The sequence below is a fragment of the Panulirus ornatus genome, chromosome 43, assembly GCF_036320965.1.
Source record: "Panulirus ornatus isolate Po-2019 chromosome 43, ASM3632096v1, whole genome shotgun sequence".
Classification (NCBI taxonomy): domain Eukaryota; kingdom Metazoa; phylum Arthropoda; class Malacostraca; order Decapoda; family Palinuridae; genus Panulirus; species Panulirus ornatus.
In genome coordinates this window covers 33,602,669-33,625,312 of record NC_092266.1, presented here as the reverse complement: position 1 = coordinate 33,625,312, position 22,644 = coordinate 33,602,669, and the positions used below count along the sequence as shown (strand labels likewise).

The 22,644-nt window shown below is 46.4% G+C and overlaps 1 protein-coding gene across 2 annotated transcripts in view; it reads left to right on the top strand.

Annotated features, from left to right (window-relative positions):
- Positions 1-15,136: 15,136 nt before the first annotated feature.
- Positions 15,137-22,644, top strand: part of Cad89D (cadherin 89D) — a 77,610-nt gene continuing 70,102 nt past the window's right edge. Inside the window, exons 1-2 of one of the 2 annotated variants that reach the window (XM_071687568.1) lie at positions 15,137-15,280; positions 17,322-17,606. The gene's annotated coding sequence lies outside the window, so the exon portion shown is untranslated. Of the gene's footprint in view, positions 15,281-17,267; positions 17,607-22,644 lie in introns of both variants that reach the window. The other variant, XM_071687567.1, reaches the window with a different exon arrangement.

Below are 22,644 nucleotides of genomic sequence, written 5' to 3'. Positions count from 1 at the left end.
TCGTCGGATACGGGATTGGAAAAGGAAAAGAGAAAGACTTTGTGTCCAACTTTACTGAAGATACCTTCAGAACACAGCGTCGGCGTACAGAACCATAGACACAAAATACAGACAATTAGGACATCTGTCTGAGCACGTGCTACCGCCTCTGCTGCACGATATGAAATGTGAGTATTGTACGCCCGCCCGCGGAGTGTGGGCATTGTACGCCCGCCCGCGGAGTGTGGGCATTGTACACCCGCCCGCGGAGCGAGGGCATTGTGCGCCCGCCCGCGGAGTGTGGGCATTGTACGCCCGCCCGCGGAGAGTGGGCATTGTACGCCCGCCCACGGAGTGTGGGCATTGTACACCCGCCCGCGGAGAGTGGGCATTGTACGCCCGCCCACGGAGTGTGGGCATTGTACGCCCGCCCGCGGAGTGTGGGCATTGTACGCCCGCCCGCGGAGTGTGGGCATTGTACGCCCGCCCGCGGAGTGTGGGCATTGTACACCCGCCCGCGGAGTGTGGGCATTGTACGCCCGCCCGCGGAGTGTGGGCATTGTACGTCCGCCCGCGGAGTGTGGGCATTGTACGCCCGCCCGCGGAGCGAGGGCATTGTACGCCCGCCCGCGGAATGTGGGCATTGTACGCCCGCCTGCGGAGCGTGGGCATTGTACGCCCGCCTGCGGAGCGTGGGCATTGCACGCCCGCCCGCGGAGTGTGGGCATTGTACGCCCGCCCGAGGGGTGTGAGTATTGTACACCCGCCCGCAGGATGTGGGCATCAGTGTGTCAACTTTCTGGGATGCTGTCTGCAGTTCGATGGTAACAGTCCCGGGAAGGTGCACCACAGTGTACTGTAGTGGGTGTTCTACAGTATAATGTATCTTGTTCCCAGTGTACTGTAGTGGGTGTTCTGGCCTCAAGAGGAGAGTTATGTTAGTGATGAAAGTAGGTAGACCATTCTTGGGAGATCCCTAGGGGGAACTGGGACTGTACAGATCCCGTGCGGGATATCCTGGGGAACTGGGAGTGTACAACGTACAATGACGAAGCCTTGGTATGTATGGTTAATCACCAACTCTTCGTCAGTAAAGTTAACCAATATATTTGGACAGCCATGTACGTATGATTCACCTTCATCGTGTTCACAGTAAGACACCAGACACGTCTGCCTCAGCTAGCGCGCACGTTCCACTGTGTACGTAGCGTATGTTGCTATTGATGTGTTCATTCTCAATAACATAGAAAACAGATTGAGAGAAGCGTAAGAAATGTTGGCAGAAGGACCACGGGCATTGTGGGTAATGACATCACTTCTGTTATTCGATAAATTTCGTCTCCTCTGGATGCAAAGTGTGACGTCATCCAGTTATCGGGCCCGATGACGGAACTCATCCTGTGGCGCGGTATTGGAAGCAGCGCCTCGCCCCCCCTCGTTACCAAGTGGTAATGAGGGTCGTTAGCTTCGTTACCAGCCAATTGTGATTGGCTGGTTTGGTGTGGCTTACCAGAAGGTCTGATGAGGGTCGTGTTGCAGCGGTGAGAGATTGGGTTGGTGGAGGTCTGGTTGCCATGGTGAGGAGGTTGGTGGAGGTCTGGTTGCGATAGTGAGGAGGTTGATGGAGGTCTGGTTGCCTTAGTGTGGTCCTAGTTGCCATAGGAAGGTGGGGCAACTCCTCCCCTACATCACTGGGTGTGGGAGGTGACTGACCTCAGTGATTCTGGTCATATGAAGATGATGCTGGTAACCCTGACTGGAGGACGCTTGCTGCTGCTGCTGCTGCTGTCACATGTATCACTCATACATGGCCATCGCCCACCCGGCCCGCAGCTCTAGCGAACGATGCAGCCGAGTTATGTTCCACTGAGCAAACTAAGTTAGCCTGACACACCCTGGCCCCCAGATCTATGTACAGTGTGACAGCTGGTAACTCCTCACGTGAGCAAAGACAACACCCTCCACGCCAGACAGTGTTGACGACTCTGATAACAAAGCCAACAGCAGGAGGGAGACGCGCACTTCCATACCATCCTCGTGTTCCCAGATGGATTACATCTACGTATCAGAGGCCATCGTAAACAGAGAAAATGGGACAAGATGTATCCTAGAAACTGGATTCAAACTGAATATTAGAAAAAAAAAAAAAAAAGATTTGGTTTAGTTAGGAGTCAAAACTTTGTATGACCATTAATGAAGATCTTGTGTTCGATATGAACATATGTGATTTGTTCACAAGGATGTTATTGTTATGACCCTTGCATTCCTCATGTAAGATATACAGAGTTTACCACCTACCACACTCCCAGCCACCTACCACACTCCCAGCCACCTACCACACTCCCAGCCACCTACCACACTCCCAGCCACCTACCACACTCCCAGCCACCTACCACACTCCCAGCTACCTACCACACTCCCAGCCACCTACCACACTCCCAGCCACCTACCACACTCCCAGCCACCTACCACACTCCCAGCCACCTACCACACTCCCAGCTACCTACCACACTCCCAGCCACCTACCACACTCCCAGCCACCTACCACACTCCCAGCCACCTACCACACTCCCAGCCACCTACCACACTCCCAGCCACCTACCACACTCCCAGCTACCTACCACACTCCCAGCCACCTACCACACTCCCAGCCACCTACCACACTCCCAGCCACCTACCACACTCCCAGCCACCTACCACACTCCCAGCTTCCTACCACACTCCCAGCCACCTACCACACTCCCAGCTACCTACCATACTCCCAGCTACCTACCACACTCTCAGCCACCTACCACACTCCCAGCCTCCTACCACACTCCCAGCTTCCTACCACACCCTCAGAGAATACCAATACTCGCTGGTGTATACGGCGGACGTTAATGTAGTAAGGACACCAGATCAATTACACAAACGCACCGGAACCAAATTTTATCAACAAAGGAACAAAAACTGTTCTCTAAAACTCATCACTGGAAACCAATTTGGGTCAACTGGTTGTGCTAGTCTGCTGTTGCTTTAATGTTCACGCCATCAGCGGAGCCTCGCTGGCACCCGCCTGATACACACACACTCACACAAGCCCTACCCCCTACCCCCAGCGGTGAGGCCATACCACTGCCATTGAATGGAAAGGAGTTGAGTCTCGCTGACGACCTATCTCTCTCTCTCTCTCTTCCCACCTCAGAGGAATCACTAATACCCCTTCCCCCCGCCCGCCTCGGACAGGGCAACAGTCGGTCCATGACCAAACAGGATCTTCTTCCTAGCCTCGGGGCCTGGTCGATGGATGGATGCCTGGCGTAGGACGAAAATGTGTAAACATAATGTTAAGATAAGGTAAACATATAAGGTTGCAAGACGGAGCCACACGAGTGTGAACCTCAAGCCCCCGTAACATATAAACAGTAATCACCTTCTTTATGGCCTTTTTTTATGGTAGTCGAGACGGCACGAGCAATCTCATATAAGTTCTGTATATATTCGCCCCAGCATACACCAGCTACCTACATATCGACCAGCACCGAGAAGAGAACGAACAGCTTGTTTGGCTGTGAGCCGACTTTCATCTCCAGGATTCGAACCCATGAAGGCCCGTTAGTGATTCATAGTAAGCAACATTAACCAGTGCACCATGGAAGCTCATGAACACACACACTAAATTCTGGGTCCAGGTTTGAGCTCAGGCCTCCATGCACGGCACACTGGCGCTCCCACAGCCTCCTGCATCTACACAAACATGAACGAAGGTAACTCACTCTCGGTCCGTCTCTTCGTCAACAATAAAGATTGACATAAAATGGATTCAAGAAGAAAAACATGAAGAAAACGGTCGAGAGGATAGGTCGAGCAGCGATAGTTCTGTCTTCTGTCCTCCTGAAGGACAGACAGGCACAGGGATAGAGAAAGACATCCACGCTGGATTAACACTAGCCAGCTTTACAGACACAGGAAAGGCATGACGTCATATATATAGCATGGAAGGTCATCGGTAAAAGCAAAGCATATCTGATCACTGATGCCCTCCCAGATGTCATCAATGACGACACTTTCATGTCATCAATTTCCGCCACTCCCACCTCACGCAGGTGAGAAAATGTTTATAAAATATGAATATTATGAGGACATGATCGCCACCTCCATGACCAGAGCTGACTGACACGAAACAGTTTCAACTGACACTAAAAATAAGGAAACTAAAATATAATGTTACTGCTTGATGAGGCAGGAGGTTAGCAATGTGCGGTGTACACACCTCAGGACTGCTCACGTGAGATCACAATTTACATCATATTCTCTCTCTCTCTCTCTCTCTCTCTCTCTCTCTCTCTCTCTCTCTCTCTCTCTCTCTCTCTCTCTCTCTCTCTCTCTCTCTCTCTCTCCCTTTCTCTCGGGAGTTCTATGTATGACATCTAACAACAACATTTCGAATAACTTTTCAGAAGTCTTGCGCCATCTGCAAATAACATATTTGTTCAGTTATTCATTTTCATATGTGCACTTGTTCCCGTGGGTTTAGAAATGTTGTTTCGGTAAATGTTGTTGATTCATTTTGCCATCACGACGGAACAACCCTTGAGCACGACGGAACGACCTTTGAGTCGTCAGCATGACGTCACGCTTCTAGAGTACGATGATGCGACCTTTGGGAACGATAGGCTGCCTCTTCTTTGACCTGGCTTTTAAAGATCTTGTCAGAGGTCATACAGTAATACCACAATACTTTAACATCATTCTCAACATACTAGCCCATCCCCCGGCAGGTTCTGTCATCAAGAAACTCTACTATATTTCTCTATCATACTTGGGTTCCTCCATTTTCTCTACCAAACTTGCGTTCCTTGTTAAGTCTGTCAGAGATTTTCATCCACAACGACGTGTGACGTCACATTCTTTCTGTGGAAGACTCCAGTCGTGGTCGCCGGACTCCTCATGGTCACCGGACTCCTCATGGTCGCCGGACTCCTCATGGTCACCGGACTCCTCATGGTCGCCGGACTCCTCATGGTCACCGGACTCCTCATGGTCGCCGGACTCCTCATGGTCGCCGGACTCCTCATGGACGCCGGACTCCTCATGGTCGCCGGACTCCTCATGGTCGCCGGACTCCTCATAGTCGCCGGACTCCTCATAGTCGCCGGACTCCTCATGGTCGCCGGACTCCTCATGGTCGCCGGACTCCTCATGGTCGCCGGACTCCTCATGGACGCCGGACTCCTCATGATCGCCGGACTCCTCATGGTCGCCGGACTCCTCATGGACGCCGGACTCCTCATGGTCGCCGGACTCCTCATGGTCGCCGGACTCCTCATGGACGCCGGACTCCTCATGGTCGCCGGACTCCTCATGGTCAGGACTTGAGAAAATCATAATAAAGAAGAAACAAAAATAATGAAGAAGAATCATTACTTACGTCCCTTCCATTTTCTCTTGTATGTAAATACGATAATGACAATAATAAATGAAATTCTAAAACGAAATTAGACAACTTACACTTCAATCTGGAAAGGTTTTGAACCTGGGTTTGTCTTGCGAGACATGATTGGTCACGTGTTCACCCACCAGCCTGAGCAATCAGACACCTGGACTGCTCAAACCAACACCCAGCAGCCAGAACCCAACAGAACCGAGTTCGAGGAGGACCTCGTCACCCACCAGACGTTCAAGGAGAACGTCGACTTCCACCGGGGGCTCAAGGGGGACTTGCATACCCACCAGGATATCAAGGAGGACTTCCGTAACCACTAGGGGTTCAAGGAGAACCTCCATGCCCTCCAGGAGTGTCTCCGTAGACCTACGCTACATCAGTCCAACTGTTCAAGACACGTCCCTCATTCCAACACTACATCTACTTGTGTGTGTCTGGTGTGATACAGGCAAGTGTTGGTATCGTATGGCACCGCTGGGGATACGTGGTGTTGCTGATGCATGAAAACCAGTGCTAGTGTGCTAGTACGTGGTGTCACCATGGATACGTGGCACCACTCTTGACACGTGGCCTCACTCCTGGCACGTGGCACCACCCAGTACTGACACGTGGCACCAGCTAACAATGCTGTGACCTGGTTTAGTCTTTACCTCGGGGTCAATTTGTGGAAAAGTTTCGGGTTGTGTTGATCTCTCGAGATTTTTCTCTCTCCTTCTCAGAAGCTTCTTCCTCAGGGGATCCACCCAGTGATCTCTCAAACTGTTCTTGTCTGTGTTAGTTCCTAGAGTTCGTTATATTGCTGGATACTTTGTTCTTCCTTCCACACTGGATCATTTCAAAAGTTTTCTTCCAGAAAGTTTAATCAGCTAAGACGCAGAAAGCTTAGGGATTTGTGAATTCATCAAAAATGCTGTAAAGAAAATTTCTCTGAAGCAAATTAGATAAAATTCAGTTTTACGACTAAAGTGACAGTTGTTGTATCATTATTGGTCGTGACTCTTTCTTTATTGCCACTCTCAGTTTAAGTTCAGGTAATAAAAGATATTTGACCTCCTCTGACAAGTTCAGGGGTGTAGGTAACTACATGTGAGAGGCACCAACACCTCGCTACTGCCTGCAGCTCGCCATTGTAATGGCCAGAAACTTTTCATATCTGGTGAAGTTCCCCTTGATGGCCCGACCTCACGGAAATGATAAGAAATTATAGCATAGTTACTCTTGAAGTGTCTTCAACATAGCCATAAACAGAGCGGTTATAACACAGCCAAGTGGCTTATGTTCTTTTGTTTGTCCCTCACGACGCCTCAGTAAGTGTTCGGGGGTAAATATTTTTTCGGTTATGAATGAGAATGATCGTGAAGCGAGGCAGGGGTCTGGTCGAGGCGAGGCAGGGGTCTGGTCGAGGCAAGCCTGGGTCTGGTCGCGGCGAGGCTGGGGTCTGGTCGAGGCAAGCCTGGGGTCTGGTCGCGGCGAGGCAGGGGTCTGGTCGCGGCGAGGCAGGGGTCTGGTCAAGGCAAGCCTGGGGTCTGGTCGCGGCGAGGCAGGGGTCTGGTCGCGGCGAGGCAGGGGTCTGGTCGAGGCAAGCCTGGGGTCTGGTCGCGGCGAACATTGGCGATATGAGTTGTGTTTGGTTTACGTGAGAGTCTGACTGGTCTGGTTAAAGACCGCACAACACAACCGCTACAGTTCGGGAGTGCAGTATATACATGACAGAGGAGGACAACCATATCTCAGATTCCAAAGTGTTTGGTTTTGTCTTTGAGTTTTTGTAGATCAGAAAGTTTAGGAGGAATTCTCCCCTTAAACTGGCAGTCATTCGTTCTGTGTGATGAACGTCAGTTAAGGTATACAACAGTCTGATTGCTCAAATGTCACTCACGCTAGGTTCTCATTCAAGCAGTCAATCAATCAAACAGATGTTAAAGGTCAACAATCAACCAGTCTGTGAAATGATCAATTGATTAATCATATTCCAAGATTAACAGTCAATCAATCCCAGTTCCTATGTGTTCCTATCCTATGTGTCTTTGAGTTGCCTTCGTCATGGATGAGTGGATTTTAAACTTGTCAGCCTGGTCAGGTCTGCTGCACAGCTCCATCTTTACAACTTCTGCACAATTACTGTTGCACAAGCCTTACACCTGAGTCACACAGTAGGAGACCCTCTCTATAAATCCCGGGTCCATACAAGGAGTCCTCCAGCGCACGTCCCCATTCGGTAGCAGCCCAGGTCTAGTGAGTGCACGTCCCGTCGCTCCACATCCCAGGTGCAGCGAGAAGTGCAGGTCTCGTGAGGCGCAGCCCAAGCCCAGGGATTTCCCGTCCCGTCGGTCGCACCGCAGGTCCAGAGAACACAAGACCCCGTCGGGCGTAACCCACGTCACTACCCACAAGTCACGACCCAATCAGACGAACACCGACGATTCTGAGAATTGTTCGGTAAGGTCGTGAGAATTCCTCCCGGACCGAGAATGGCAGTAAAGTAGCCGATAAGAGAAGCCCTCCATTCACGGCCGGCCAGGGACAAGACGGATGGGAAGTCTCTCAAAGTGGGCGATTGTGAACCCCTGAGGAGGAAGAGGATCTGACCCTAAGCGACCCTGATCCACCCTAAGGGTAAGAACTTGACCTTGGGTGATCCTGATCCACACTAAGAGAGAGGACCTGACCTGACCTGATACTGATCCACCCAACGAGAGAGGACCTGACCTGACCTAGTACCGATCCACCCAACGAGAGAGGACCTGACCTGACCTGGTACTGATCCACCTAACGACAGAGGACCTGACCTGACCTGGTACTCATCCAACACTAAGACAGAAGACCTGACCTGGGCTGATCTTGATCCAGCTTGAGAGAAATGACCTCTGACCAGGCCGTCTTGGGGCTGGGGAATTAAGCCGTAATTTAGGGCGTTGTTTACGTCACCTCTCAAACTGTCTCGCAGCAACAATTTACGACCAAAGATTCAAAAGAAAAGTGTAGACTCGAGTCTCTGGTTTGTTTACAAGAATGTTGAAGTTCTGGTCCAAAGAGTTGGCCAGGGGTGTTGTGGGGGTGGCCAGGGGTGTTGTGGGGGTGGCCAGGGGTGTTGTGGGGGTGGCCAGGGGTGTTGTGGAGGTGGCCAGGGGTGTTGTGGAGGTGGCCAGGGGTGTTGTGGGGGTGGCCAGGGGTGTTGTGGGGTGGCCAGGGGTGTTGTGGAGGTGGCCAGGGGTGTTGTAGGGGTGGCTAGGCGTTTTGTGGGGTTGCCTAGTAATGTTTCCGAGGATGCAGGAGTGTTGGGGAGTGGCCAGAGGTGCTGTGCGTCTACGAGTGTACGTACATCCTCCTCCCCAGGTGTACAAGGACGTAACCACACATCCATTCACATCAACACACATGAATGAATTTGATGAGCTGTGCATCTGTCCACTTGATGGATTGATAATGTATGAGATAAATAGATTTTCACGACAATAAAAGCAATTTCTTTAACAGGCTTGACTATTATTTTTTGCCTGGCATCCACGTAACTTTTTGCCGTTTTCTCTAAAGATATTAATTGGTCCGCAGGAAAATAGATGGCGGGACCATCCCCCCCCAGGCCGGTGTTACAGATCATAAATCAAATCTTATTGGAAATTCTCTTTCTTTTTCATTTTCCTTGACAGAACCAATACTGCTCCCGCGCCATAAATATTTATCTTGATCAGTAGTGTGTGAACTGACGTGCTGAGCAATACTGACGTGCTGAGCAATACTGACGTGCTGAGCAATACTGACGTGCTGAGCAATACTGACGCGCTGAGCAATACTGACGTGCTGAGCAATACTGACGTGCTGAGCAATACTAGTGAGACTGTGGTGAAGCCAAAAGACCCACAGAATTTCAGACGACTAAAGAATAAATTTCTGATTCAGGAAATAGTGAACTGTACAAACTAGAGTAAAATTAATGGAACAATTGGGATCAACTCGTGAAAATGATAGACTGACCGGAAATTGTTGGTATTGTGTAGAAAATGACGATAGTGATAAATGATGAGAGAAAATGGAGTAGATGGAAGGTAGAGAAATTTATTGATATAGTGGAAACAGTTGCGCACTGTCATAGACGACCATGTGGCCACATACGGCGGCTGGCCACTGATGAACGACCCTGTGGCCTCCGCTTGGCTGATCGCCAGTGATGTGGTACCACGTGGCCACCGTGCGCAGGCTGACCACGTAGGAAGGTTCACCATCACAGAGTATACGACCTCTGAGTACGACGGTACGACGGGACTACCTTTGAGTACGACGTGACGACGGGACGACCTCTGAGTACGACGGGACGCACGACCTCTGAGTACGACGGTACGACGGGACTACCTTTGAGTACGACGGTACGACGGGACGACCTCTGAATACGACGGGACGACGGGACGACCTCTGAGTACGACGGGACGCACGACCTCTGAGTACGACGGGACGACCTCTGAGGACGACGGGACGACCTTTGAGTACGACGGGACGCACGACCTCTGAGTACGACGGGACGACGGACGACCTCTGAGGACGACGGGACGACCTTTGAGTACGACGGGACAACCCTTAGGTATGACAGCATCTCGTTCAGTTAGACACTAAAGATTAGGAAAAGGATGTTCTGTCATTATGCTCAAGGGTCGTTCCGCTGCGGTCAAGGGTCGTACCGTTGTGGTCAAGGCTCGTGCCGTTGCGGTCAATGGTCGTAGCGTTGCGGTCAAGGGTCGTACCGTTGTGGTCAAGGGTCGTACCGTTGCGGTCAAGGGTCGTACCGTCGTGGTCAGGGGTCGTGCCGTTGCGGTCAAGGGTCGTACCGTCGTGGTCAAGGGTCGTACCGTCATGTTCAAGTACCTGACCCAGAAGGTTGTATCGTCGTGCTACAGTCGGGCGCCAGTTTAAACGCTCATGCGCCGCAACGTTGACATTTCACGGCTGTACGTTTCAACGCCCCTCCTTCCAGCTGGCGCAACAATTTCTTACGATTGTGATATTCAAATTCCAACGCCCGAGGCGTTTAAATCCCTTGGGGGGGCTTTGCGTAAATGGCCGTGACATGCTAGGCATTTAAATGCCTCAGACCCGGATGTTTACAGGTCTCGAGGGCTGGGCTGGAGGCACAGTATCCAAGGAATATCGCCCTTGTGGCTCTGCTGGGAATGTGTTGAAATGTTTACCATCTGCCCGGATCTCCAGCCCAAATGTTTATCTGTTTACATATCACGCTATTCTTGCCACCATGAACTGGTGTCACCAACACAAGACAAGACCTGACTGCGAAAGCAAAATCTTCGTTTATTTCCTTCGTCTGTTCCTATAATTACAGATTAATGATAAAGGAGGAGAGGATTATCGACAACCACACTCACGCTCTTCTTAATTACCTGGCCTAATATTGTCTTCCCTCTCCTCAGGATATATATATATATATATATATATATATATATATATATATATATATATATATATATATATATATATATATATATATATATATATATATATTATCCCTGGGGATAGGGGAGAAAGAATACTTCCCACGTATTCCCTGCGTGTCGTAGAAGGCGACTTAAAGGGGAGGGAGCGGGGGGTTGGAAATCCTCCCCTCTCATATTTTTTTTTTTCCAAAAGAAGGAACAGAGAAGGGGGCCAGGTGAGGATAGTCCCTCGAAGGCCCAGTCCTCTGTTCTTAACGCTACCTCGCTAATGCGGGAAATGGCGAATAGTTTGAAAGAAAAAGAATATATATATATGTGGAACAGTGAAACAAGATAAGCCCCGTGTGCACTTTCATGCATTACATTTTCAGTGGAGACAATAGATAAGACAGAGGATCACATGTCAGTCAGTTTGGACTGAACTGTGATCCTCGGTTATCCCGTCTTTCCTGTAAATGTAATACACGAAAGTGCACACGGGTTTACCTTGTTTCATTTTTTTTTTCTCGTGGTTATCAGCAAATACTTGGATCACGCGCGTCACTGTCATTTGTCTGCGTGACAAAGGAAAGCCTTTTTTCCTCACATCCGCTTTCTTGATATCATGTATAGCGCATCGAAACCATAGTTCCTCTGTCTACAGTCGCGACTCACAGACTTTTCTATTGCTGCTCCTGACCATTTCATATGCCTTGCTTCAGCCCGTTTAAAGCCCGTCGCCCCCTGTCTACTACATAATTCTAATTCACTCAGTCCAATGCATGGCCGCCTGACGTCCTCCGGCATGTCTAGGACCCGCTAACTTACAGCATCTTTCTCTCCGTCCTTCCATCTCGTCTCGTCCTCAGTCCCCTTCTTCCTTGTTCCCTCTACCTCTCATATGCACATCCTCACCCCATTCATCCTCTCCATATGTCCGAGCCTTTATATCACACATTTTTTGCCTCTGGTTTGGTATTGTCCTATCATACATTACTCTATGTCGGACATAGTAGATAAACCTGAAAAAAATATGTTTCTTGTGTCCTAGGTATAACACTTGACGTTTACGTAGTAAACTTTTGGCGCTATTAAACACTAAATTGAAGTCTCAGGATAGATAGTTATTGAAATCTTTATGATGCATTAAACAATATTAAACATCAAACACATAGAAAAGTTAAAAAGAGGAAATCATAGATCTAAAGTAAGAATTTTTGAAAAAGGAAACTAGTACATACAACTTACCGTCCAACAGCACCATTGTTATTATGATTTTGGTTGGACTTTACACTCCCTAAATAATCAATATGATTAGTATTTAGGAGAACTTTTCACTTGTTATAGAATCTTACTTTTATTTTTGTAAAATAGGCTGATGAGCTGACAGTTGCTTTGAGCTATACTTTAGTTAACCATATTTGTAATAGAATTTGTAATAGAAAACGAAAGTACTCTTCTATAAGAGAAAACGTAAATTTGCTAGGGTAACTGATTACAATTTTTCGAATTCGCTATCGTAAACAAAATTTACGTATTGAGCACGAAGAAATGTTATTTCCATTGATTATAAGTATTTTTTACAGGAAGTGTTAAGGTTTTTGGGGGTTAGCATTACTGCTTCATTCGACGAAGCCACAAGTTCATATCTAATGATGATTATGTCTACCTGTGTTTGATTTGGAATAACTGTCGGGCTATAGCTGCCTTTATGTGAAATGAAGTCGACTATCATTAGATATCCAAATAAACGTTCAGCTTCATTAAGTTCAGTTTGATGTAGTATTTACAGAGTCCGTGACCAACGTGATACAGTGCAGCTTTTGTGGCCAGTGTTGAGGCCACGTAGCCTCCTCGTCAACCAGGGAGCCATCACCGCCATAGGCCGTCTATCGTCTCATCAGATTCATATACATTCGTCTTGAACACGTCGATGTTTCTACCTGTTGAATGATAAACCAAATTATTACATTTCTGTTATATCGAGGGAATAGTTCAGAATAAATGTGGGAGTTTGTCAAGGCAGTGTCATGCCTGCAAGTTTGTTTCACCTGTTTATGTCCGGAACAGAAGGTGAGGTGTGAGCCAGGGTGGGTGATGCCGGTGGACTCATGAACCATGCTGGAAGAAAATGCTATCAAGATTTACTAGTATGATTATGATGATGATGATGTATCGTCATGATGACGATGATGATGATGATGTATCGTCATGATGACGATGATGATGATGATGTATCGTCATGATGATGATGTATCGTCATGATGACGATGATGATGATGATGTATCGTCATGATGATGATGTATCGTCATGATGATGATGATGATGATGATGATGATGATGATGCTGTATCGTCAGCTGGGTTAGAGAAAGATGGTTAGAACAGTGTGTTGCTTTGATAGTAACGTATATAGGGAGATGCTGAAAGTGAAAGCGAGCGGGGAAGAGTTATTTTCAACAGAGATACGATGTCACAACGTAAGAGGAATATGAAGAGATAAGAACTGATCATTACTGAGCGATGAGTTGATAAAGATGGTAGCGGAAGACATGAGGGTTAAACAAGGTATGCAAATAAGAACTGGCAATTACTTGAATGTTCTGATGAATAAGTATGATTAATGAATATGCAAGAAGCTTTTATGATAGAATCTCTGTATCATGTAAAATGTATGGATGGGATTAATTAGTTTCCCTACGTCTAAAGTCGAAACACATTTAAAGATAAGACATAAAAAACGATTGTGAAATATGACCATTACTGACACAGTTACAATCTGTCTGATGCCATTTGCTTTCTTTTCTTATGCTAACCGAGCTGACACCATCTGAAACATGCCATTAATCATGACCATCCTGCGTGAGAGAAACTATGTATATGAAGAGTGACGTCAGTCATAAGTTCATAGGTGTTTGTAGACGGAAATGTTAAATGAGAGAAGAGGATTAAGCGATAGGACAGAGGCCTTAGATACACCATTGTTGATAGGAGTAACAAGATAAGAAGTCGCTCCATCATCTACTCTCGCAGTCGATCGACTAGAGACGAAGCTGTTCATCAGACCGTCGAGAGAAGATAACAGCCAAAAGAGGAAAACAAGGACCAATACCTGCCACATGTTGTGGAGGTGTCGAGCTCCACCAGGAAACGTTCACCAAAATCCTTGATAGAGATCACCAGTTCACCTTGGTGATCTGGAAGAAGGAAATGGGACGATTTAAGTCCTGGAAAGTCAGAGCGTCTGGGCGATAGCAAGATGCATTAGAGCGGTCTGTTTTCGTATGGATGGACTGCACCGAGGTAGAGGTCCAAGAGACAGAAAATTTTGGGTTCTGATACAGAGAGGAAATAGACGAGCAAGGATCGCACCTACTTCCAAGACGCTCTGCTGTAGGAGAGGAGGTAAGTCATCAGGTTCATACATCATGTCCACCTGTGGCTGTGAGAGTGCATGGACGATCCTGCGGGAGGAGGAGACAGGAGAGGACAGGGGCAGTGGGAGGAAAAGGAAGTACGACTCATCCAGTTAAATATTAGGGGAGGACAGTGCACCACCGTCCAGAGTGGCTTCATCAGTAGCTATAGATAGATTGATCACATCGGAAGAGAGGAAACGTTGAGTTAAAACCACCAGAGATTACACTGCTTTATCATCATCACACAGAACATGTGATCCAGTCTCACATGGCATGTTGAATCCTATAGGTTTAACGTGGTGGTGGGTTTAATCCTATAGGTTTAACGTGGTGGTGGGTTTAATCCTATAGGTTTAACGTGGTGGTGGGTTTAATCATAACGGGTTAAACTTCTCTGATTGACACACAGATCTGGCGTATTACGGGATGCAGGTTAAACTTGGCGGGCTTAGGGCGCCAGGAGGCGCGCTGGTGTTGCCAACATCTAGATGAAATGATAAACCTGCTCACTATACATTGTCTTGTTTTACTAGACAAGTTATGTTATGTCTCTTGTTGCCTTGAGTTATATGTGTAGAACATCCTCAATGATTCATATTTATTTTGCGATTTTAAAGGAAATTGATATCTGTGAAATATTCTTGGCGAATGACAAGTTTGTGTGAAATGAGCTCTGGCAAGTGTGAGCATTATTGTAACTAGATACTGAAATCATTTGTGTTTTTTCATCACGTTATCTAAATTGTTCCAGATGAATTGATTTATCATAATCTACAGTTGTAGAAATAAGTGATGCATGATATTTCTTACAGAGCGAAGGTACGACTCCTCCAGCAGCCAACATCTGGCAACACTGTGGCGCGTGAAGTGGTTGTTAGTTGGTGTGGAGCGCGCGGTACGTTAACACGTGCAGAACCTGCCTACTGGTCCTGTGAATGTATCGTTGAGTTTAACATGTTACCTTCACTGACATCGTTCTGTATACAAGTAATACTTACGGATACTTGATGGGTTATTCTCCCCCGTGGTTGTGGCTGGGTAGGTGTTTACTCGTCGTGTGAAGTATAACATTGACTGAAAAATCGCTAACTTGTTTTTCGTTCATTTGTTCAGCTATAAGCGCCGTGTGATTTATTCCAAGTGTAACGGTTTAAGGGCAGGTGTGCTGCTGCTGCTGCCAGTCAATACTATATTGTATCTGGATGTTTACTTCATCCTAACTAGTTTCAGACGTGTTTGTGTAACTTCTGTGTAAGGTGTTAGGTCAGTATGGTAATTAGTCTTTCATCTAAACTGACTGTTCCGTTGTGATGGATGAACTGGCCCAGTGTGGGCAGTGATAGGTTGTCTGGAACGACGAGATTTAACGTTGGCCAGTACACAGTCTCCGCTGGGGCAACCTACTCCGTTGTTTGGCACTTTATGATGTCGTGTGTAGTCAAGGTGTAGCGCGCGCTGCGTCTACACAACCATACAGGTTCCCGCAAGTGTTACCGCTACACTAGTGTACGCTCTTGTGATCTTAGTATTTAATTTGTCTGGAAATTTTCCGATTTTTTTATTTTGTCTTTAATATTCAAGATGTCAGCAGAAACATACACCGAAACTTAACATGGCTTCTTAAAGATTTCATTCTTGAATATTTGGTGTTAACATTAATGAACTAGTATGTAATAACCAAGTTATAGACATAACAGTTATGATCGAGAGGTGACAAATGCAGGTTTTATGTGTAAACGAGACGTTGTTGATATCGGTGTACCATTAAGTCGAAAATCTTTGTAAGTTGGTTGCACTTAGCATAGTGCTTGTATGTGCAGAGGCCACGTAGGTGCAGGGCACGCGTGAGATAACAGTTTGTGATGAGCGCCACTGGTACACCCAGCCATTTCATACGAGTCGCTCAATTTTCTCACTTGCTGCACCTCACGTTACACACCCTCCCTGCACCTGTACCTCCCACGCCCCTGGTAGGCCTCCTCCATCCCCGCCACGCCTCCTCTACCACCGACATGCCTCCTCCACTCCAGCCATACCTCCCCACCCCTGGCATGCCTTCTCCACCCTTGGTACCACACATTTCCACCTTCTATCGCACGTCCCCTACCACGCGTCCTTTACTCTTACCACACCTTCCCCATCCCTGTCACACGTCCTCTGCCACACATCCCCACCCCTGCCACGTCATCTACCCGTGTCACACATCATCCCCCACACGTCCTCTACCCTTCCTTCTCGTTGTATATTCATGCACCCCATTCATGTATTATTAAAAAGCTTTTGATCGAAGTTATGTACAATTCAAAAGTTTGGATTCATGGCATCGTAACTTGGTAGTGATGGTTATGTTAGTTATGATCACATTTAGTAAACATTATCAAACTGGTGATAATCTCAGACCAAGACATGACCGAGAGACTTGGCTTATAACTGAGGAACTCTTGACCAGTCGCTGGCTGACGTCACATTTGTTGGGCGTAACGTTAATCATCTTGAGCAGGAGTCCCAGGCTGACGGTGAGTAACCTCTCGAAGATCCTGCGCGGGCCACCTTTGGCAGGAAAGGGGTAACGGAGTCAGTCCACTAGTTGGGGGTTGTTCTGTGGCTCCTTATGCATTTGCTGTGTTACACTTGCTCAGGTGATCGCTTAACCCAATGTACTTTATCAGCTTAACCTAACCTAACCTATGGCCTAAGGCAGGGTAGGTAGGTATTCATAGGTCCGTCTCTGATGAATTTAGACGGATCTTTTACGTTTGTAACGAAAATGACGCAGTGTAATGACACAGTGTAATGACGCAGTGTAATGACGCAGTGTAAAGACGCAGTGTAATCTTACACCAGAATTAGCATGACAAACAACATGGCTATGAAGATATTTTTGCGCTGCTTCGATTTTTTGGTTTTTTTTCTTGTGGCCCAGAAAGCGTGAGGCTCGATTTTTTTTCTTTATTTCAGTATGTTGTTAAGATGAGTTGTAATGTTTGTTGTTAACAAGATTAACTGTGTTGTTTGTTGTCGTCAGTTTATCATTCAGAAGTGAAGAAAGACATTGAAGTTTTCTCTTGACTCTGAACAGTACAAGCTTATTGTGGAGGCTGAGGTGGTGGCTGGAGGGATCTGATGTGACTCTTGAAAGATGATGATTTACGTAAATAATGCAGCCGATCAGAAGAGACTAATTTCACTTAGAAGGATTGGAGTATCGGAACATCGTTGCAGGTTGTGACTAGTGCTGGCCTATCAGAACTTGGTAATTGTGAGTGATCTTGAGCCATCATACATCTCCCTCCCACCAGAACCATCAAACCATTTGGCTTCCTAAGCGTTGCAGAGGAAACAGAACGTCTTCAGCACGAAAACGGTAAGTGGTTTATTGTTATGGGTTTCCTATACATGACTAATTATTTCCCAGCACCGTCTTAAAGGTAAGAGAACTACGAGGGGCGAGTTGGATACTGAAAAAATTCTTTAGCATGTTATTACAGATCGCAGCTTCAGAAATGATGTATCATGCAATGGCTTATGATGGATTTCGTAGCTCTTGGTCAAGACATTGATGCTCTCGTCCTTCATCTTGGATAAAGGATCATTATTCAGGCTTCATAAAACTGTCATTCATTGGAATACCCGAAGTAGAGACGGACCCTCTCATTCTCAGGGTCCCTCAGCCGTCGGACTCCGGGATAATGGAAGGAAGATAAGATTTTATACCCCCTCCCTCCCCCTCCCCCCCCTCCCCCCTTCCCCTCTCCATTTGATAACTCCAGCACTGTAGTCATGAACGCCTGTGTTCTATGTTGTGGTTCTCATTTCAGGGAAAAGGATTACATGTGTGTATGTAATTGTTCTATATTGTAAATTGTACTAAACGTAGATAAGGTTTTCAGTGCCGATGCTATTTCCTTTATGAGATCAGGTAAGTATATATATATATATATATATATATATATATATATATATATATATATATATATATATATATATTGCTTCAGTATCTCGTCTTATGATATTTTGATAACTAGGCTGGTCAAAGTGTGTCATTCATACTATTCGTGTCATGGTGAGTTTCATGGTCAAAATTATTTGAAAGTTACGAATTCGACATGTTTGCTGATGCCTTGAGGTAGAACTGTGATTGCACTATATTTACATATACTTTGAGGTTAAGCTAATGCTACCTGTGCTGGGGTTATGTGTTTGTGATGACGCACAGTTTGGTGATGTTTGTGCAAGAATTGTGCGACGCTGATGTTTACTGTTACGCCATGATGCAAGTGTCTTCAATGTTGGAAGCCATTATGATTATTGCCGAGGCGTGAGTCAGCTGTGAGGTACATAGCACGTTGCTTTCCCGCGGCGTATGATAGCTTCAGATTCCCCAAACTCCTCTAATGAAGAAAAAAAAATATCGTACAATTCCTCTTAATGGCTTGCAGTATTCCTTGGCCTCAATTCTGATATCAAACGTACGATAATTCTGCAGTGGCAGCGTAAGAAGGCTTTGTTGTTCGAGTGTCATTCGTGTTTCAAGCCAGTCACTATTCCTCGTGGCGTTCGATACTTGGCGATACGTGTGATTAACGTGCATTGATGATGGTCGTACCCGACTTTCACGTGACCACAACACAAGGTATGTGGTTGAGGGCGACAGTAAAACCGTGAATGGTAAATCGGTAATTGTAGCAGTACGAGTTGCTTCAACATAACTCATTGCTTATATGCTCTTGCCATAACGTGTCCTGTGTTTCATTATTCTTTCAACAATAAGTTAAGTTTTTACTGCGTTTCAGTCGCAGAGATTGAAGTGATCCGATGAATGTTGTCAACAGGTAATATTTAGGTGTTAGTGAGGTCTGGATCAGGCAAGGGATGTAACACTCGCAGTGTTCAGGTACTAATGTCACCTGTCGTTACATAGCTAATGACAGAGGGGAGAGACAGCTTCCCTCTCATGACGATCCTCATTGTCTCTCCCCTCTCGTACCTGGGCCAGCGTGAGGAAGGGAAATCATACATTGTTGGGAGGGAGAACACTGACGGGTTGGGTGAGGGTCGGTGAGCCAGCTGGGCTGTGTACGTGTCTATTGTGAGCTGGTTGGCATCCGTCTCATAATCAACACGAGCAGCCGTTGAAGGAGGCCAGTTCTTGTGAGCCGCCCTACCAAGTAAGACTTCGCAAACTGCCAGTAGTTCCACTTCGCTGCCGCCATTGTCCATCAAGAATGTCCTGTCCGCGGGTGTTAGCAGGAGGGAGGGGAAGCAGATGGCAGGGCAAGAGGAAGGGGGAGGGAAGAGACAGGTGAGGGAGCGGACCGGGAGGGAGATGGATCGATACTGCTGCCATCCTGTGGGTATTGAACTTCCGGTGATTAATATGATCATACGTTAATCCCACTGATGATCTGATAAGAAGGTCAACATTCATGCGTTGTTACTGATGATGATATGTTGTATGTAGTTAGTGATGACTGACAATACAATATCTCGCTACAAAACTCCGTGTATAAGAGTAATCGATAACTCCCGTAGCAGTAGTTGTGTTCAATACCGAAATCGATACAGATTTCGACTCACATAATGAATAACGTTTTCTTTGTGAGAATAATTTTCCTCAGCTTACATAGGTTCATGACTAGTGTTGAGATGACTGAATGTCGTGTACTACACAGAGAAATCATCATGTATGTGTAATTCGTTTCGATTTTCTTCAGCAAACATGGCGGCGTAGAATTAATTACCCTACGAGGTAGAAATTATTCAAATTTGAAAGTTCTGGCATTTAAAAGAACGCCTCTGTACATTTACTGTCAGTACGGACCGTTATGGAAGTAAGGCTGTCAGGTCAGGAAACACCAGTTATATTGTGCGTTATCTGAAAGCTTGATTCACATGTATTTCCAGGCTGCCTCTACGTCTTTAGCAAGTTACATTCCGGCAAGGGATGATCATGTAAGCGTTCATCACCGTTGGTGGATGGAAAGGAGAACAGTTTCACTGAGGACCGACTTCTAGGACCCGACATGTCTCTCCTCCTACATTGAGTGGAAACTCGGACGGGCAGTAGCCGTAGTAAATGTGTCCTGGGATGGTACAGTGATAACTTCGTTCAAGTTCATCTTAACCGCAGAGGACCTTCCTTGAAAGCTATACATTTTCTCTAATAAGTGATACAGTACGTAATCAAGTGAATTATCGTTAGATTATCCGGGTTCTCATTATCTAGTGACAGTTGACTATTTTAGGTTGTCAGTAATTTAGAGTATGAGAGGAAAGGGGATGGTGAATTAAAAGAGAGGAATGAATGAGAGGAGAAAGACTGAGTACAGACAGGAGAGTGAGAGATAGAGGACTGGAGGACATAATGGGAGGAGGGGGGAGATACAAGGAAACATGGAGGAAGCTGTAAAGCCAAGCCTTAAGGCGAGGACTGTCTTTGTGGCGTGGCAGGAAGCGGGTCCACCCTAGCTGGCAACACTGGCGCTCCAACCCAGCGTCTGCTCCTGTTGTTGCCTCCGGTGTAGAGGGCATTTTCCTCTTTGCTTCTCTTACGTGTTTACCCACTCCTTATATGATGGTACATACCACTGTGTCATCGCTCTATCAACTTCATCAGCTTGGTTTTGATAGTTCCACTGGTCATACAATTTTCAACAGTTTCCATGTCTATATACTTAACGAAGGCCAGCAAACGTCAGGGGAGCGAGTTTTCAAATGTAATTGTGAGACTTGGAATCAAGTCTCGATAATCATGCTTGACGTTAGGTTAGTCATTTTTTGGTCTGGACTAAATGGTGACAATTTTTCCATCTTAACTCAAGTTCATCAAGTTTTATGTCAGATTATAAGAAGCCATTGTTACTTTGTTATGGTTGTTATGTGTATTTTTGATTAGTGTAATGTTCAATCCAACGTAGCACAATAGTGTCCTGTCCGTGCTTTGTCTTGCGTGCGTGATATCTAATTATTTGTGATAAGTTATTGAGCCAGTTGTTGGATGACTGGGTAAGACGAGAAGACAAACGAGTGGTTCCAGAAACCCTTTGCTTGCTAATTAACGTCTGTTGACGGAGAATGGATGCAGAGGGGAATGTCAAATCGTTTTTGCTCATTAGGTGTATATGTATGTTTTGTACGAACTGTTACTCTTGATGAAACACAAAGAATTGAAGGGTTTAAAGAGAAACACAGAGATCGGCGGTTGTTTCCTAGAACTATATACTAACAATAGAACAAAGAAAAATCGTGATTGCATGGTCGTAGCTAATGAATAGCTTTCTAGATGGAGAAGGGAAATGATTAACATGAAATTAACCATATCTATCTAAGTATTTCGATCTTTTTTTTAGTGAGGTTCAGTGATACCTGATAACCCGGCTTAGTCTGCTTTACTGCTGTTTATCTCGTAAGTTAAGTGGATGACCTGCAGAGGGCAAGATGATCCATGCGCACGTTGCCTCGTTTATCACAATTCAGTTCTGTTATCTAGTCTTGGTGTATTATGAAAAGTTTTCTGGGTGAAGTCTTGTAAGAGTTTTAACGTGTCGGGTACCGCAGGCAATAAGTATCTATGATGTGAGAGGTAGTCAGTTTATTAAAACTAAAAATGAAAATAGGAACTTGGTACTAAAAGTTCCCAGCGAGCGGATGTTGGCAGACAGGATGGAGGGGGCGCCGGGGTAAGGAAGGGTGAGGAGGGCGGAGACAGGAAGCAGAAAGAAAGGAACGGTAGTCGGGAAAGTGGGGAGAAAGTGGGACAAGGACAACGATGATGTTGGGGAGAGATTAGAAGTTGTCCACCCTTTCCCTGCTCGAAATTCTGCCTTTAGCACTCTGGGAGAGCTGCTGAGTGGTCTTCCTGGCACGTCATAAATACTGAATTTCCTTGCTACCAGCTCTGCTCTGATGGCTAAGATGACCCCAGTTGTGCTGACCGTATAGCGGAGGTCATCTTGGTTTGGATGGAATACTGCGTCCCTTCCAACATACCCTGATCTCCTCAGCCGTGGTGTGAGCGCTCATGAATCTGATGCGTGTTACGTCAGGGACACAGCCTGCAGGAACATCAAACTTTTCTATAAATAGATTCAAACTTCATTTGTATTCACATCTATCAGATCGCTGTTATCCATATAGTCATGCTAGCGATTTTTACAGAGTAAGTCACCAATAACTTCTACAGTTCAACCTGAGTTACTCTTCTATGAACCTGATCATTCTGTTGCTAATTCTCCAAATGAAAAAAGTTGCTCTTTCCAGTAGCTAACTTCCTTCAAACAACTTTGAGCGATCGTTCATCCAGCGCTCCGGCTCTTCCCGCCGACTGTCACGTCTGTCTCAGAGTTCCCTACCGGTTCCAGGTGAACAAGGTCCAGATGGCGTACCTCCTCGTGTGCTGCTGG